The sequence below is a fragment of the Uranotaenia lowii genome, chromosome 2, assembly GCF_029784155.1.
Source record: "Uranotaenia lowii strain MFRU-FL chromosome 2, ASM2978415v1, whole genome shotgun sequence".
NCBI classification, from domain to species: Eukaryota; Metazoa; Arthropoda; class Insecta; order Diptera; family Culicidae; genus Uranotaenia; species Uranotaenia lowii.
This window is the reverse complement of record NC_073692.1, coordinates 65,209,341-65,226,085: the sequence shown is the minus strand read 5'-3', so window position 1 is coordinate 65,226,085 and position 16,745 is coordinate 65,209,341. Positions and strand designations below refer to the sequence as shown.

The 16,745-nt window shown below is 34.4% G+C and overlaps 1 protein-coding gene across 5 annotated transcripts in view; it reads left to right on the top strand.

The window, feature by feature from the left end:
- LOC129748421 (calcitonin gene-related peptide type 1 receptor) overlaps positions 1-16,745 on the top strand; it is a 473,124-nt gene that overhangs the window by 278,368 nt on the left and 178,011 nt on the right. For all 5 annotated transcript variants that reach the window (XR_008737725.1, XR_008737726.1, XM_055743043.1 and 2 more), the window contains exon 4: positions 12,821-13,636. The gene's annotated coding sequence lies outside the window, so the exon portion shown is untranslated. The remainder of the gene's footprint in view (positions 1-12,820; positions 13,637-16,745) is intronic.

The following is a 16,745-nucleotide window of genomic DNA, read 5'->3' as shown; positions in this document are numbered from 1 at the left end:
TTTTTTTTTTTCAGCTACCATAATTGTTGATGAATGAAGATTGCATTATTGAGATATGATCTGGTCATCTCGAAATCCAAGATGGCGGTTTCCACTGAACTTTAAAATGCTTTTAATCACTGAAAATCGCATGAAAATCCCACAATATGGGAAAAGGATCAACGAGTAGAATACAAATTTCGATATCAGGCTTCATCTTGAAATCCAAATAGCGGCTTCCACTGAAAATTATAATGACTGAAATCACTGAAAGTCACTTGAACTTCAAGATGGCGTCAGATAGCGAAATTCGACTTCTACCGGTTGATCTCTTTCAACGTATATCGATATTGTTAGGGTTTTATGCGATTTTCAGTCATATACAGTATTTTCAAGTTGAGTGGTAGCCGCTATCTTGGAGTTTAACCTTCCCATGCCGTTCGCAAAATATCCGTTTCGGGGAAATTTGAGTTGTAGTTTGATTTCGTTCTCCTGGCTGTAAATGTTAACCGATTTTGATGATATTATATTCATTGTGTAGGTAATTGGTTCTTATTACTAAAAATTTTAAAATAAAGTCGATATGTATTACCAAGTTATCAGAAACTGGTTCAGAAAGTAAAAAAACCGAAAAATCCATTTTATTTTTAAAATGCTCATAACTTTTGACAGCTTTTCTGTATTCAAGTGTTTCATTGATGTTTGAGATCGTCAAGAATCCATCTATTTGACAGTGTATAGATATGTTGGGGTCCAATGAAAGTTTTGACCGCTATCTCAGATCTTTCGGTAGAAAAAAAATCTAACTTTAAAAAAACGATCTCAATTTTTTGCTTTGCTTAGCTGTATTTCATTTCCCAATGAACCGATTTTCAAAACTCAAATTTCAATTTTTTGACGTTAATTTGATCATTATTTTCATAGAACATACTTGGTCTGTCAAAACTCATATTTCTTCAGTATATTGGAATGATGATAAAGAGATTTTAAATGTGCGCTTCGGGTCATATTGACCCGAACGGCATGGGAAGGTTAAGATGGCAAAAGACAACGAAATTCGACTTCTACTATTTATCATTTTCACCTAATTACAATTTCAGTAATTTACAGCTTTGAAAATAAAAGCGAAAGTCGCCATCTTGTGTTAATGATGGCGTCAAGCAACAAATTTTCTTCGTACTATTTGGGCTCTTCCACTCAATACTCTCATTGTAAAGATATTCATACTATTTTCGGTGATTTCATGTTTTCAGCGATTTTTATATATATTTTTTTATTTTAACTCAAAACCAATACAAATAAATTATGAAAAATGTGTAAAAATGCGAGTTCCAATTCAAATATGTGCTTTTAGATTGAGTCGATTTGGGGTCATTTTTGAATTTCTCAAACCCTAGGGTCTAAAAAGCTTCGTCTTGGCCCAAAACTCATCCATGATTTTTTGCAAAATTTTTAATTAACGTTTACATAAGTAAATTTAAACTTTTAGGTTTGTATGGGAAACTTGAATATTTTGAACTGAAAAATCAACATAATTTTTGTTTCGTCTGTGGAACCGAGCCAGCTGATGGTTTTTGTGCCAATTTATAAAATTTCTGAAGGAAATTTTCCGCTGAACAACTATGTCGAAGACCGTAACTTCGTATCTTATTAGGAAAAAAAGTTATTAGCTGTTTAATATGGGTATGTTTTTTTGCACTGATCAATAAAAAATACAACCCCTTTAAACTTCCCACAAAACTTCTCATCCCGTTGAATGATGAGGTATTAATTTTTCTCAATATCACACCAAATGTGACTTGGTCACATAAAGGCGACAACGGGACGTCCTTAATCGAGCATCTCCGGAAATGGCCAGTGGCCACATTCAGTAACCTCATTACAAGATCCTCAAGAAAGCCAGCAAAAGGAACAAAGTCACTCATCAACATCACATCTCCAAACCGGAGGGGCGTTGAGTTGTGTCGTCAAAATGCGATTACGACAAATGATGAATGTGATCCGTCGTCATCCATCGAGGGTGAACTAACAAGCTGCCCCAGGCGCTCTGTATCATTCGTCCGTCATCATTCGGGGATGCTGCTCCCCATTCATTAAACCCTCCAAAGGACTCCTTCAATACGTTATTGAATCCCGAGGAGGAGAAGCCGTTCTTGAAACATTCATTTGGCTTTCGAAAAATTCTCGGAATCGAATTCAACATTCATAAGCCACACAGTGCTGGGAGGGTCATTGAGACCTATTTCTTGAAGGGTTCAACTGCGAGAATAAAAAAAAGAGGTTCCATGCTGCTATTGGGTCTGGCGCTGAGTCTACAAAACAAGCAGCTTATATTTTCATTCTTGCTCCCTTGGTTCATTTATCGATTTGCCGGGGTTCGGGACTATAAAAATGGATTTTCCTTTACCCGGGGAGAAGAAGAAAAAACGGGTAGTAAAACGGCTATATCAGAACGAATCGATGCCGAAGAAGGGTCCGCCATGCAGGGGTAGAAAAATATTGGTTCGCATTTTTCATCCTCTAATGGGTGCCTTCCGGTAAAGCCGTCTTTCAGCTGCTTTTACTCCATTGTCTCCGGCATCAGGCCAACTAAAGTCTTAGTGTTTATATGATAGTGGATTTTTTTCCGGTTTCCTGTCGTAATTCTGACTGTAGGAAAGAACCCGAGAGCTTCCAAAGGAAGCGGAAGTTCGAACGAATGGCGGAAAGCAGTTGGGAACCATATTGAGATGTCCATTGTCTTCCAAAGCTGTCTGTCGATTGCTCTATTGGTTGGGAACATTCTTGGGCTGGACAAAAGCGAGCGGGTTTTCGAAAGTAAATTGCTCTCACCATCACGAGCAGCTGTCATAACGAATGAGAGAATCCTTCAGGGGTGTCAATGAAGAATGCTAAATCAATATCATTTCACAAATATTGACTTCCAAAATGGTTCGCTTGATGTAAACGTTAGAGTACACAGCGTTTTCGAATACTTGATTCTTTCCCAAAGAGTCTGCTTAATTGATTTCGATATCAATCTTAAGTTTATTTTAAATTTAATTCCAAAGAAAAAAATTTCAATAACGCGAATGATAACAAACCGAAATGTTTGTGCACACCAACTAGCACATTACCTTATCTTGCTTTGCTGTAATTTCCTGTCCGGCAGGTTCAATAGCAAAATTTGCATTCACAAATAGTACCACAGGATGTTTGTGCAGGTCGAAGTGCTGCTTTTATTTTGTAAATTGCCATTCATAGGGAAATACGTTGCCCGTTCATGAGGAAATATGGTTCTATGAAAATTTAAGTACCTATCTACTTCCTTTTCCCCTCTTGGTTCGTTTTGATTGCTTTTTCGTACTCTGGAGAATTGATCCAATCTATCTGCTTGGAATCGACAGTTGGAAGCAATAGAGGCAATATTTTGATGTAAACCAACATGGATAAGTTTGTAAAATCATACCACATGGGAGTCCAAATACAAATGTCTTGTTAAGCGAACGTATAGGGTAACGGACCAATTTTGGACCGCTTTGGGAAGTAGCTATGCTATTTTCTAAAATAAAAAAGTACATGTAACAAATTTCGACTGCTTTATCCGTTCATTACGAAGATCAAGGTTTTTTCTATCGAAACATATCGTCGTTTGTTGCAATGTAGCGAGATTTAAGCCATAAAACTCGTTTCTTTGATCATCTGGTCTGGTCGGTATTTTGGACCACTAGGTTTCTATTTTGGACCACCCTCTGGACCTATTTTGGACCACCCTTAAACTAAATAAGTTATTTTTCTAAATTTTGACAGTGATTGATGCGCAATTATGCGAATGATTCATTTAATCTTTTCCTTTCTTATCCTTGTAGTCATGTTTTGTTTGTTCACGTTAATTCAATCCTGAACTAACTTTCTTCAATTTTTTACCATCCTCTGTTTTGGTACACATGTTTGTTGAATATTTGCTACTACAACTAGGTATCTGTTTTTTCTACAACTATGTTTATGCTTCTTATGCTTTAAAACAGTAATTTTCGATAAGAATAGAGTAAAATAGTGTGTGTTGTTATATAGTGTGTTTAAAATGTTTCAAATTTTCCGACAGCACAGTGAAATCTGCGACGAAATTTGTTCTGCAGTGTTGAATACTGACTGGCCAGTTTGCATATCTTTAGGATCAATTTTTAGAACGCAAATCTCCTTCAGGCGACCTAGTGATATAATCTGTGTTACTTGGGAAGTTAAGACATCATCAACTCCGCGACATCAATTGATGCATTTTGACTTGAAAAACCTCAGTGGATTTGGTTTGGCTTCAGTTCTGTAGAATACATAAATTCAAAAAAGATAAAAATGTGGGAGAATTATGCGATCTTTTTAACCATCTTAAAGCCAGATTTTTTTTCGCTGAAAAATTTGCAAAGTTCATTTTTATCTTTGAAATAACTTTTCTCTTCGAAAAAACTATCTTTGGAGTTAATTCTTCAACAGTTTTTTTTTAATTGCATAACTACAGGGGCTGAAAACCTAGATTTTTAGTACTTTTTCGCTAGTAATTGTTACTTAAGAAAAATAGTTTTGAACCACATTAATCTCAAAGCTTTAGTATAATATATCATTTGTTAAAATTGTTCTACTATTAACTGGCTGTAACTGTCAATAATTTTTCATGAAGCATAAAAAATAATGACTTAATAAAAAATGTGCACGTGCTGTTTTTATGTTTTGTTTCATGTTTTGGGCTTCTTTAAGCTGTAGCTTTTGACGACTGCTTATCAAACAGTTGCTATTAACGTAGATTGTAAGATTGATGTGGTTTAAAGCATTGTGCATAAAAAGTAACTTAAAACAATGATTGGCTTGGTTTTATTCCGTTTGAAGTGAACCTCTCCTAAAGGCGGGTTCGGACGTTAGCGAGTTGATTTAATAAAATAATGCCAAAATTCCAAATTTTATTTATAATAGGCGATTAAATACAACACGTACAACGTTTTATTACGTTCATGAACATTTAACAGTAAGTTTAATACTCAGGTTATGTTAGGTGGTCCAAAATAAGTCCCTAAGGAATTAAGTAGGACCTATTTTCGACATGGGTCAAATTACTATTAAATCAAGTTTTTTTGGTTCTTTGAACTTGCAAACTAGTTTTCAAGTGTTTTTTCATAGCTGTGTACATGTTTGTAATTGTTAAAATCATCACAGCTAGGCAGAAAACTTCTTGGAAGTTGACTCCAATAATGGCACGTCCTCCTGAAATGGGCCTGATTTGACCCAACTTCGAAAAATCAAAACTTTATTTTCAATTTTCTATCCCTCATCAGCTTAATTTAATGGAATCTTAGATATGATTAGAATCATGAGAAAAAGCTTTTAATATATTTCTTCAAAATTTTAATGATTAACATGATATATGAGAGAAAAATAGGAAAAAATCTGCAAGGTGGTCCAAAATATGTACCCGGTCCAAAATAAGTCCGTTACCCTACTGGGGGGTCTCAGTCTTGGGGGGACCGGAGCTCCCATACAAAATTAATAAAAATATGACTTAATTCGAACAATTTACAGAAACAGCAGATCCGATCAACGTGAAACTTGGTGTTTAGCCGTTTTGAAGACTAGGAATGGTTTTCAAAATACTTTCAAACCCATCCGAATCCAAAAAATGAACAAAAAAAATTACACAATTCGAACAATTTTAGTAAACTACTTAACCGATCAACGTGAAATTTGATGTGTAGCCATTTTCAGGACCGGAAATGGTTTCTATAATACTTTTAAACCCCTCCAAATCTAAACATATTCTCTCATACAAAATTTTCAAAAATTTGATACAGTTGGAACAATTATCGGAAACTACAGAACCGAGCAACGTGAAACTTACTATGCAGCCATTTTGAAGACCGGGAATGGTCTCTACAATACTTTTAAACCACTCCGAGAGTCTTACATTGTAGATTCTTCCTATTTTCTCTTAAGGGTGGTTCCTACAACCTTCAAACTATAAAGTTATGTTTAGAAACTGTAAACAATCTTGAAGCTCAAATGCCATGAATAAAGTTAGCTTTAAATAATGTGGGAATTTAATTAAAAGGAGAGTATATTATAATTAAAATAATTTTAACACGCCTAATTTTTCCATGGAAGGGGTAGCAAAGCACACCGGGTCAGCTGGTATCTAATAAAACTAAGATTCTAAAAAGGGTATTGAAAAAAAAACTGTTATCTATGAATTGTGTATAGAGAGTGCTTCATATTACCAAAAACTGCTTAATATCTTGTATCATGATCCTCATAATCTATAATTTGAAATGAATAACAAGAAACCCATATTTTTTGCCAAAAGTGAGTACAATAATTTGCCAGCTTACCCAAGTAACAATTTGAGTTTTTTAATGCTCTCCAGTCTAACTAAGAATTCAAGCTATAAAACCACGTTCGGTTATGTAAGAATCTATAAAACTCCAATACAACGCTTAGTAGCACAAAAAGGCCCTTCTGCAGTAGGTTCTGTAGAGCAAATTATAAAACCTTTGCAAGCCAACTCAACTTCTTAAGTTCTGTATGAATTAAGCTTATAAAACCTATTTATCATATAATTTTCATTTACAAATAACTCTGCTTCGGAATTTGGTTTTCAATAGTATTTTTTAAAACAAATGAATCTTATTCAAATCAAATATAAAAAAAAAACAAATCAGAAGCTAAAATTTATTTTTTAGGAATCTGTAAAGAAATTTAATATTATTTTCTTATTCTGAATTTTCGTTACCTGCTCTAAATTAACTAGCGCTTTTAAGTTTACCGCAAATATGTATTAAAAAATTACGAACAAATAACGGGCCTACAGTAAACTGCTATTTTAAGCAATGAAAACCCGATAGAATTCATAAAAAATATCAATTTTTTAGTAAATTTAGTTGTTGTAGTTGTTCAAGATCAAGTTTTCAAAATTATTTCAGCCATTGGGATGCTGAGCTTTTATAGAGCATGAATTAAATGAGGATTGCTTTCAGAAACAGAAAACTGTTGTTAAAAAATATCCCATTATTTAGCATGAAAATGGCGATAATATACGAAATTAATAATAGTCGTTACTGAACCCTATAAAACGATTATGTTTTCTAAAAATTACTAATCAAACTTTTAAATAACTTTTTCGTCTTATAAAAGAGTTTAGAATTTAAAAGGGTTGCTTTAATAAGATTCTATAAACCAACAAAGTTGTGTTGCTATCTACAAGTTATTCCTATAAATCTGCGTTAGGCACGACGTGTTTCTTAAAATCTTTTTAAGGAATCTTATAAATACAAAAGGTCTAGATACCCTCTAGATAATATTTTCGAAAGAACGTTACATATACCTTATAAAACTTTTCCGGTTCAAGGGATGTTAATGGTGGAACATTGAATAATTATTGAATGAAATTTTCAAATACTTTCTAAAATTTTGTATTAAGAGTAACTTTATTTCACAACATTCTTTTGTTGACATTTTGGAAGATTGCCAGACGACTTGCTTTTGTAAATCGATTGTCCGGCCGAATAACTTTTATGAAACTTTTATAGCCTATAGAAGGTTTCGTTTCTTATAAATGATTTATGTACGCCACATAATGTTATTTATTTGCCTGTTTAAAACCAAAACGACTTGTAATGACCTTATAAGAACACAAATGCTACGAATAAGTTTGAAAGGGCTTTTATAGATCAAAACAGGTTTATAAGATGGTATTTTAAACCATTTGCATATCGACTATCATTTACAAATATATTAATGTTTTATAAGGCCCTCAAAGAGCAAAATAAAAATCAAATCAAATAAATTTATAGTTGTTATATAAGTTGGATATTTTATACGCTTATAGATGTCCTGGAGGCCAGTTGTAAAAAGGTTGCCCATTAATGCGTTTTAAAACAATAAAAGATAATAAAAATCGTTTATAAATATCGTTCAAGAATTATAAAACCAAAATGGATTTTAAGTGTTACTTGGGTAGTTTTCAGCTCAAAGTCTTCCGGTATCAAAATGGGTTCTACGGGAACAAAGTCTAAACAATTTTCAAGAACTCCCGCTTCATAAACAGGGCAAAAAAGGTCCTGGAGTGGTATGCGGCCAACAACGTCCAATCCCACCATCACTCCAGACAACCGATCGAACAAACTGATTAATTTTGCCCCTTTTCCTTACCTGGCCACTTGGTGGAATTTTTGTTTTAGACATTTAGAGCTTTTTTGGCAGCAGACGTTTATTCAAACACTCTTTCACGTAAATTTCTTGGTAGACAGTCCCGGAAGCTATGAAAATGCTGCTTTTCAAGCCACAGGTACAGATGGCTTGCCAAACCAGATATTTCTTCGCGTACTTTGACAGTTTCATGTGCTTGAAAATATCTGCTACCACAGAGAACAGACGTACAAGCTCGAACAAATAATCGTCAAAAAAGTGTGTAAAATTTCAAATGTTATCACCAAAAAATACGTTAGAAATCGGCTACAAACAGTGCCATTTATTGCGCCGCACACAGGGGAAAACGATGTAAAAAGGTGATCAAAATTGTTTACGCTAAAACGGAGCATTTTAGACCCATAGTGCCTTCGGGACATTTTACCTACATTTAAAGCACTTTACAATGAGCTTTTGATAAAAATGATTAAATCACCTAGTGGAGATATAGAAAAATTATTTTTTGTATTTTTCATTTTAGAGCACTTATGTCTTAAGCAAGTTTTTAGATTGTGAAAAATGTAGCCATTTTGTTGAAGACGTCAACATCGTAGAAGCTAACCCAAAATAGTAAGAAGGGTTGAAAATAAAAAAATATGTTTTTATCAAAATTTTTAGTATTTTAACGATATCTTTTCAGGCCGAGCTTATTCAAGCAAGATATGTTTGAAGGAAATTTGAGTCATTTAAAATCGAACAGTTTTGTGGAACACACTTGATGAAATATTCAGACTGAAACGAGTTAGATCGGAAAAACTAAGAAAAATAGCTGTTTTCGAACACCTGTATCTTTCTAGTTCGGTTCATTTTTGGTTGGCTTTGAATAAGGCAGATTTCAACGTTATAAAAACATGGAGTTTATAACGTTAAGTTGTTTATTTTGTAGCTTTATAAACGATTAAAGTTAGCTATTTTCTTGATGACAAATTCCTAGTTGATTTAAACTGACAATTAGCAACCGTTTTGATTTTGGTGAAACTTTAGCCAAATCATTCTCTCGCTCGCGTATGACGTTTTAAGCCTCCATTGACGAACCTTACCATCTACCTTTTCGCTTAGAATACAATATACTTGGCGGGTTTATTTTTCGGTTAGCTTATTTTAAATGCATAAAAAAATTCCTCTATATTCCTTGAAAATAGCTAACTTTCATCATTTATATAGCTACAAAATAAACAACTTAACGTTAAAAACTCCATCGTTATAACGTTGAAATCTGCCTTATTCAAAGCCAACTAAAAAATGAACCGAACTCAACCGAACTAGAAAGATACAGTTGTTCGAAAACAGCAATTTTTTCTTAGTTTTTCCGATCTAACTCGTTTCAGTCTGAATATTTTTATAAAATGTGTTCCATAAAACTGTTCGATTTTAAGTGACTCAAAACTCCTTCAAACATATCTTGCTTGAATAAGCTCGGCCTGAAAAGATATCGTTAAAATACTTAAAATTTTGATAAAACATATTTTTTTATTTTGAACCCTTCTAACTATTTTGGGTTAGCTCCTACGATGTTGACGTCTTCAACAAAATTGCTACATTTTTTAACAATCTAAAAACTTGCTAAAGACATAAGTGCTCTAAAATGATAAATACAAAAAATAATTTTTCTATATCTCCACTAGGTTATTTAATCATTTTTATCAAAAGCTCATTTTAAAGTGCTTTAAATGTAGGTAAAATGTCCCGAAGATACTATGGGTCTAAAACGCTCCGATTTGGCGTAAACCATTTTGATCACCTTTTATATCGTTTTCCCCTGTGTGCGCCGTTCAATAGTCACAAATCAACTTTAAAGTGCCCAGTTTTCGAAAAGGCGTAATCATATATAAACTCTTAAAAAACAAAAAGGGTGTTGGGATTTTTACACAAGTTTCGTGGGCTAGCTTCGCTTAATAATTTTCTATTTGGAGGCGTAAAAGAAAAATTTTACAACACAATTTGTTTTTTTTTAATTTGATCCGCCAAATGAAGTGAATAAATCCTGACAAAATCTGGGCTTTTTTCAAAGAAATCTGCGCTACCGGGCCGGGTTAGACTGTTCCTAAAATTTGTGCAAAATATATGGGTAATCTGGGAACATTATATCAGATCCTTTACCAAATTCAAAAGGAAGTTTACATTAATCGTTTTGGGCGATTTAAATGACAGCAAAGTCACATGTGAATTTGAATGGTTTTTTTTAATTAAAATTGATCTTTGTTTGGTTCGCTTTTTTAAGCAAAGTAGAATTAAATAAATATTTTTTTTAAAAGCTTATTAGTTTTATTAGCTTTTTCGAAACCATTTCTTATTTTTCAATGTAATCCAATGCAATTTCAATGTTTTTAATTCCCTACAGGGTGACAAAAAAGTCCGGTCACACTTTTTTGGAGTCGCCTGTAGCCTTCACGTTGCATCTCTCTGGTGACCTCTAAATGTCAAATAAAAGGGCTTACTTCGCTGCCCAAAGTGGCAGAGTTTCGTTTCTGTGCAGTTTGTTTGTTAATTTGTGAGCCATGGCAGAGGTTAGAGCAGCTGTTATAGCTGAATATGTGAGAGGGTACAAACCCGGACACATATTCAAACACCTAAAACCGCTCGGAGTCAATCGGAAATTTGGGTACCGGACCATAAATCGGTACCTAAAGACCGGAGGCACCGAGGACAAGGCACGATCTGGACGACGAAGGTCTGTGAGAACTCCAAGGCTGAAAAAGATTATACGAGACCGGATTCGCCGAAATTCCGACCAATCAGCACGGAAGCTGGCCAGGATCCTTAAAATGAACCGAGAATCGATTCGCCTGCTTCTGCGCAAGGACTTAAAACTTACACCGTACAAAAAACAGGTGGTTAATGGGGTTACCAAGGTTACAAAGGACAAGAGGTACCAACGGTCGCTGGAGTTGCTCGGTTGGCGCGCAGATGACGAGATTATTTTTTCGGACGAGAAGCTGTTCGTTTTGGAGCAAACAGTCAATCGCCAAAATTATCGAGTTTGGAGTGTGAGCCTCCAGCAAGCTTCTGCGGAAAAACTGAACGTTTCCCGGTTCCAAAATAAGACATCAGTGCTGGTTTGAGAAGCCATTTGCAAGAGAGGTAAACTGCTTCTTATTTTTATCGATTAAGGAGTCAAAATCAACGCAGCGTACTACCTGGAAACGGTTTTGAAGAAAAATGTTCTGCCTCAAGCTGAACTATTGTTTGAAGACGATTACTACTTCTTTCAGCAAGATGGCGCCCCATCCCACACCGCAAAGATTGTTCAGGCGTGGCGTGAGAAAAACTTGACCGATTTCATTTCAGAGAATAAACGGCCTCCGTCGTCTTCGGATCTGAATCCACTGGATTATGTCGTGTGGGGATACATGATGTCGAAGCTGAACGACTATAAAATAACAAATTTGAAGCAATTCAAGCGAGTTATCACGAAAATCTGGGACGAGATGCCGATGGAGTAAGTGCGCGCCGCATGCGACGACTTTCCGATACGTCTGAAGCTGGTGCGATCAGAGAAAGGTGGTGAAATTCCGAGATATCGGCTGTGAAGTATCTTTATGAGTTACTGAATAAATCTATGAAAGCCAGATTCAAATTTTCCGCTAATTTTTGAGATTTTCTTGTGTGACCGGACTTTTTTGTCACCCTGTAGATCCTCGCACTGTTCCCATGTTCTTTTTTTTTCTTCAAATTGAACCATTTGGTAGGGTTTTAGCCATTTTTACTATACAGGCTTTCTCATGGAAAATCACCGTTTTTTTTTTTCAAAATCCAAAAATTTTTACTAAATGACCATAAAAATAACACTCATAAACTAAACTTTAACGAAGAAAAAAGTTGAACTTCCACATAAAACAACCCATTTGCTCCTAAATGCTTAAATATGTTCAGGAGAGATGTTTGTTTGTGAGCCTTCGATAAACCAGATATTTAAAGATTTTAAAATTACATTTTAAGTAATATCAAAAATCTTCTTCAAAACCAAATTTAGCGTATTTGTAACTCAATTGAAAGGCTTTCAAGCGTAGTAAACAGTTTTCAGACTTTTTTTTTAACTTTTTGCTTAGTTAATGATGATTATCAGCAAAAAGTTCATGTTGATCAAAGTTACCCCGGTGATTAAAGTTTTCCCCAGTTTACGGTACTCTTTTTTTTTTGCGGATCGTTATTGAAAAACTAATCCGGTACAACTGTGTTCGATGTTTACTCTTGGGCTCGAACTCGCGGACATCGGCTCAGGAGACAACAGACTTGCCAACTGAGCTATATCACAAGCCCTGTTTACGGTACCTTACTTGGCAATTTAGTCAGTATTGGAATATTAAAAAAAAAAGGTGTATATTTTTCATGCTATCAAAATTACGCTACACAAATTTTAGTCAGATGCCACGAGCTTCCATCAAATTCCAATCGTGGGTTATCAAACCGCAACCGAGCTGTTTCAACAGGTGAAAATTCAACAATCCGCTCAGTCAGTCCGCTGAATTAATCAGTTTTTTTCAATGCTCGGCATGGTTTCGAATGCCAGAATGCATTAATTTATGTGTATTCCAGCCCCAAGAGTTCTTCTGCTGAAATCGGCAGCGCTGTGCTGTTGGTTGATTGGTAACTGATCGATTTTTTCGTTTTCTCTCTTTCTGCAATTCCATTCCAGAATTTTTCAATCATCGTCCTTCCCGCAACGAGATCAGCGTCTTCATAAGGCGACGACGACGTGACGACTAGCTGATTGAATTACTTTGGTCCATTTCACGGTTCATCGAGCATTGTCCGGGGTAATTTCGTAAAATTCCCGTATTGCACTCGTCGTAATTGGAAGAGATGGACCTATAAAAAAATGCACTTTTACCGGCTGAAATGTATCTACGGTTATAAATAGCAGATGAGACACGCGTTCAAAAATACGAGGCCAGTTTAAACGGCAAACATAAAAACGTTAAGTTTGTATGGAGAAAAATCGCGAGGCGCGAAGTGAAATTCATGTGACAGGATTCAAAATTTATGGATCATCCGAAGTGAGTTTGTCCAAGCAAACGAAAGAAAAAACAAACATACAAATTTACGGTGACAAATTCACCGGATCATCGCGATACAAAAAGGAAAAATATTGAAATGGTGGAAAATAATAATCGAGTGAGCCCCCTCACGTTCGACTTAATTCAAAAAAACATTTATCATTATTCGTGAGACAAACGAGGGGAAAAATCCAGTGTGGAAAATAAATTTGAACAAAAAAAAACTTCAAGTTTAACTGCGTGGAAAAACCACAGCAATATTCTGCGGTTGTCATCCGATGAATGAAAGCAGAAGGGAGCGGAGATCATCATTAAAACTTGGCGAATGCTTTCCAATCTCCGATGAAACCATGGCGATCAAACGATGGTGGCAAACGGCGATACGACGACGTCTCTAAGTTAAAACCACATCATAGAATGGGAAAGTTTTTTCTCTGAAACTAAAACAAATCCAGGTAAATGCAAAAGTTGATTGAAGAGTTTTTGTAATTTTTATCGAAGTTTGTCTGCGTAACGATGGCTTATATCGAAATTTTTTTTTTTTCATTATTGCAAACAGTATGCACTCATGGTTCGTTATTTTTACAAATTATTGTTATTTTGGAAAAAAAACATTTTGGTTCATGAATTCTGAGCGTGATTCATAACAGCATTTTGAAACTTCAATCTCCAAATTTGATCGTAATGAAATCCATTAAATGTACACAAAAACCGATCGAAAAACATTCTTCCCCCGTTCTGGAGCAAACCATTTGGAATTGTTTATTTGTTCAGCAACAGCAATATCACAATTCAGCCGCGAGATTGCAAAAAAAGCCAATCGCGCCGCGCCGCCCAGGAGATGTCCGCCTTAATCAGTTCTTCGTCCAAACAAACACCAACCCGGGATAAGGAGGTACATGCAAAATCGTTTACGGGCCAGCAGACACTTTGTTTTACAAACAATCGCCAAAGTAAATGGAAATAATTACTGGCCAGGCTGCGTGTTTACAAAACAATCAGCCCCCGAGAATTGGTCTTTCATTGTTGTGGTTTAAAGTCAGTTTTGAGCTACGGGGAGCTGTGAATGAAATCTGGCAGCTTCGTGGCGGGGAAATTTTAAACTGGTCCAGGTAACGATGGATCGTTGATTGAATCTTTTTTTTCTTCTATAATTCAATGGACAGATTTTCACGCCTCAAACTGTCAGAAGTTCGTTACATTTTTGATCATCATTATTATTATTGTTTTTTTTTTTTTTTGAATAAAGCCGTTTTATAATTTTGAGAACCATCTATAAAGAATGTGCTTTTGGATTGATAAGTTCTTTTGTATTACTTTCGACTTTAAGTTCCACTGATTCTCAATAATGATTACTAGAAAAAAAACTAAAAGAAAGGCTTAAGCGCTAGTAATTTAGTATTATGATGAAAAGGGAAAGCTTTAAAATTATGGCGCTCTTGCAAAAACATAGTCAATTTTTTTTTCAATAAAAATCTAAATAATCGTTTGATATGCAAATGCCACGAAAATGCAAAACAAGCTTTATCTATTCATCTACAATCATTTTTTATTTTGAAATATTTTAAGAATGATTATAGTTGACATCAAGGTTTTTTTTAAATGTGACAAACATTACTTTCAATTTTTGTGTGAATTTTTTATTATATCTCAAAAACAAATTAGGCAGACATTGTTTGGCGAATTGATGGAAAATATCGATACTCTGTTAAATACTGTAAATAAATTTAGAAATTTTTCCAACGATTTGATAAATTTAACCCAAAAGTTGTCGGATCACAGTTTTGAATCTGTTATTTGAAGTTGTCAAAAGTTGTCGGATCACAGTTTTGAATCTGTTACTTGAAGTTTGTATGTTTTCAATTAGGTTTTTTTTTTTATTTGCATTCTTTTTCCAAAACTAGGGATCACCCTTTATGATAAGTCATATAAGATTAATATCAATTGGTACATCATGGTGAAAAACCCGATCGTCGAAATATAGCAATGTCTCATCAGCTTCATAATTTAATGAATAAACTTTTTTACACTTCCTCTTGATGTTTGTCAAATTCAATAAACAATGTCGTCAAAACAAAACGGATATTAAACTGCTCCTTGCCAAGCAGAATCATTTCAAACCCATGTTTGATTAGAAAACACTCACCGATGAAGGTTTTCGAAAATCGACTTATTCTTATTTTAAAATCCTGAGATGAAATTCTTATAATTCAGAATATACATAATTCTATACATCTTGCGTGAAACAACTTAAAAATATATATACTTCCCATATAGAATAAGGTTGCCAGATTGCCCGGTTGTATTCGGATTTGCCTCGATATTTAACATTAAATTTGGAAAAAGTCCGGTCCGGCCCGGTTGCCGGATTTCATTGGAAAAGCCCTGATTTTGCCCTGGTTTATTCTCATTTTCATTCTCAAATCACATTTAATAAAATAAATTGCGATATAATTTTAGTTATTCATGCGTCCAAAACGAAATTTTCTGTGCAAATTTAATAGAAAAAATAACCATGAAAGGTTTTTCAACAGCTTAAAATACGATTTAAAATCTGTTGATACATTTTGATGAAAGAACATTTTTTTAACTTTTGTTTTTATGATTTTTGATGAGTTATTTCTAGGTTTTGACTAAATTTGCCTGGATATTGCCAGTATTTTGGTCGATCATTTTAAAATCAAATGCCCGGATTTTGCCAGGTTTTTACATAAAAACAGCCCGTTTTTTTCCGGCCCGGATACGTTCTGAAAAAAATCTGTTAACTTTAATATAGAATATGTTGACCAAGCTTAAAATATTCTAAATGGAAAGAAGTTGCGACTAAATAGTTTATGTCAGTTTTCGTATTTTTTCGTAATAAAAATATACATAAACATGAATGTTTGTCTGTCTTTCTGTTCCCTATAGATTCAAAAACCACTGAACTGATCAATGTGAAATTTGGTATGCAAATAAGAGTTTTTTGGGGTTGGAGTTGGCTTCTAAAATACTGTCAACCCGCTTCGACTTCAAGGAGGGGGGGCTCCCATACAAAATAAATGAAAATATGACACAACTTGAAATTTTTTTTGGAAACTATTGAACCGATCTACGTGAAATTTTGGAATGATTACTATATTATTAGAAAACCCTTCCGAATCGAAGGGGGGGGGGGGAGGGGGTGCTGGGCTTACAAAATTAACAAAAAATTTACAAAATTTGAACATAATCTTCTTCGTATTGGTAGTTTCTAATTAATAAAGCTGAGCGTTTTGACATAATGTGATGATTTATTGAATTGACAAATAATTTTTAACAAAATTTGATAAGATATTGTATTGATAGACATTTTATCGAATGATGACTCTAAATCCTATAAATAACATTTATCGACTTATTATTAACAAAACTTATGTCTTAATGTTTTTATGAAGTGTGGCACACTTTTTTGATGATGTACAAATTTGTCTGTATTTAAATACACCTTCCGCTTCAAAAAAGACGGTTTTTTTTAATTTAATAGGGAATATTTATTGTATTAAACATGGTTGTACTCCATTTTCCCGAAAACCATTGCCCAGA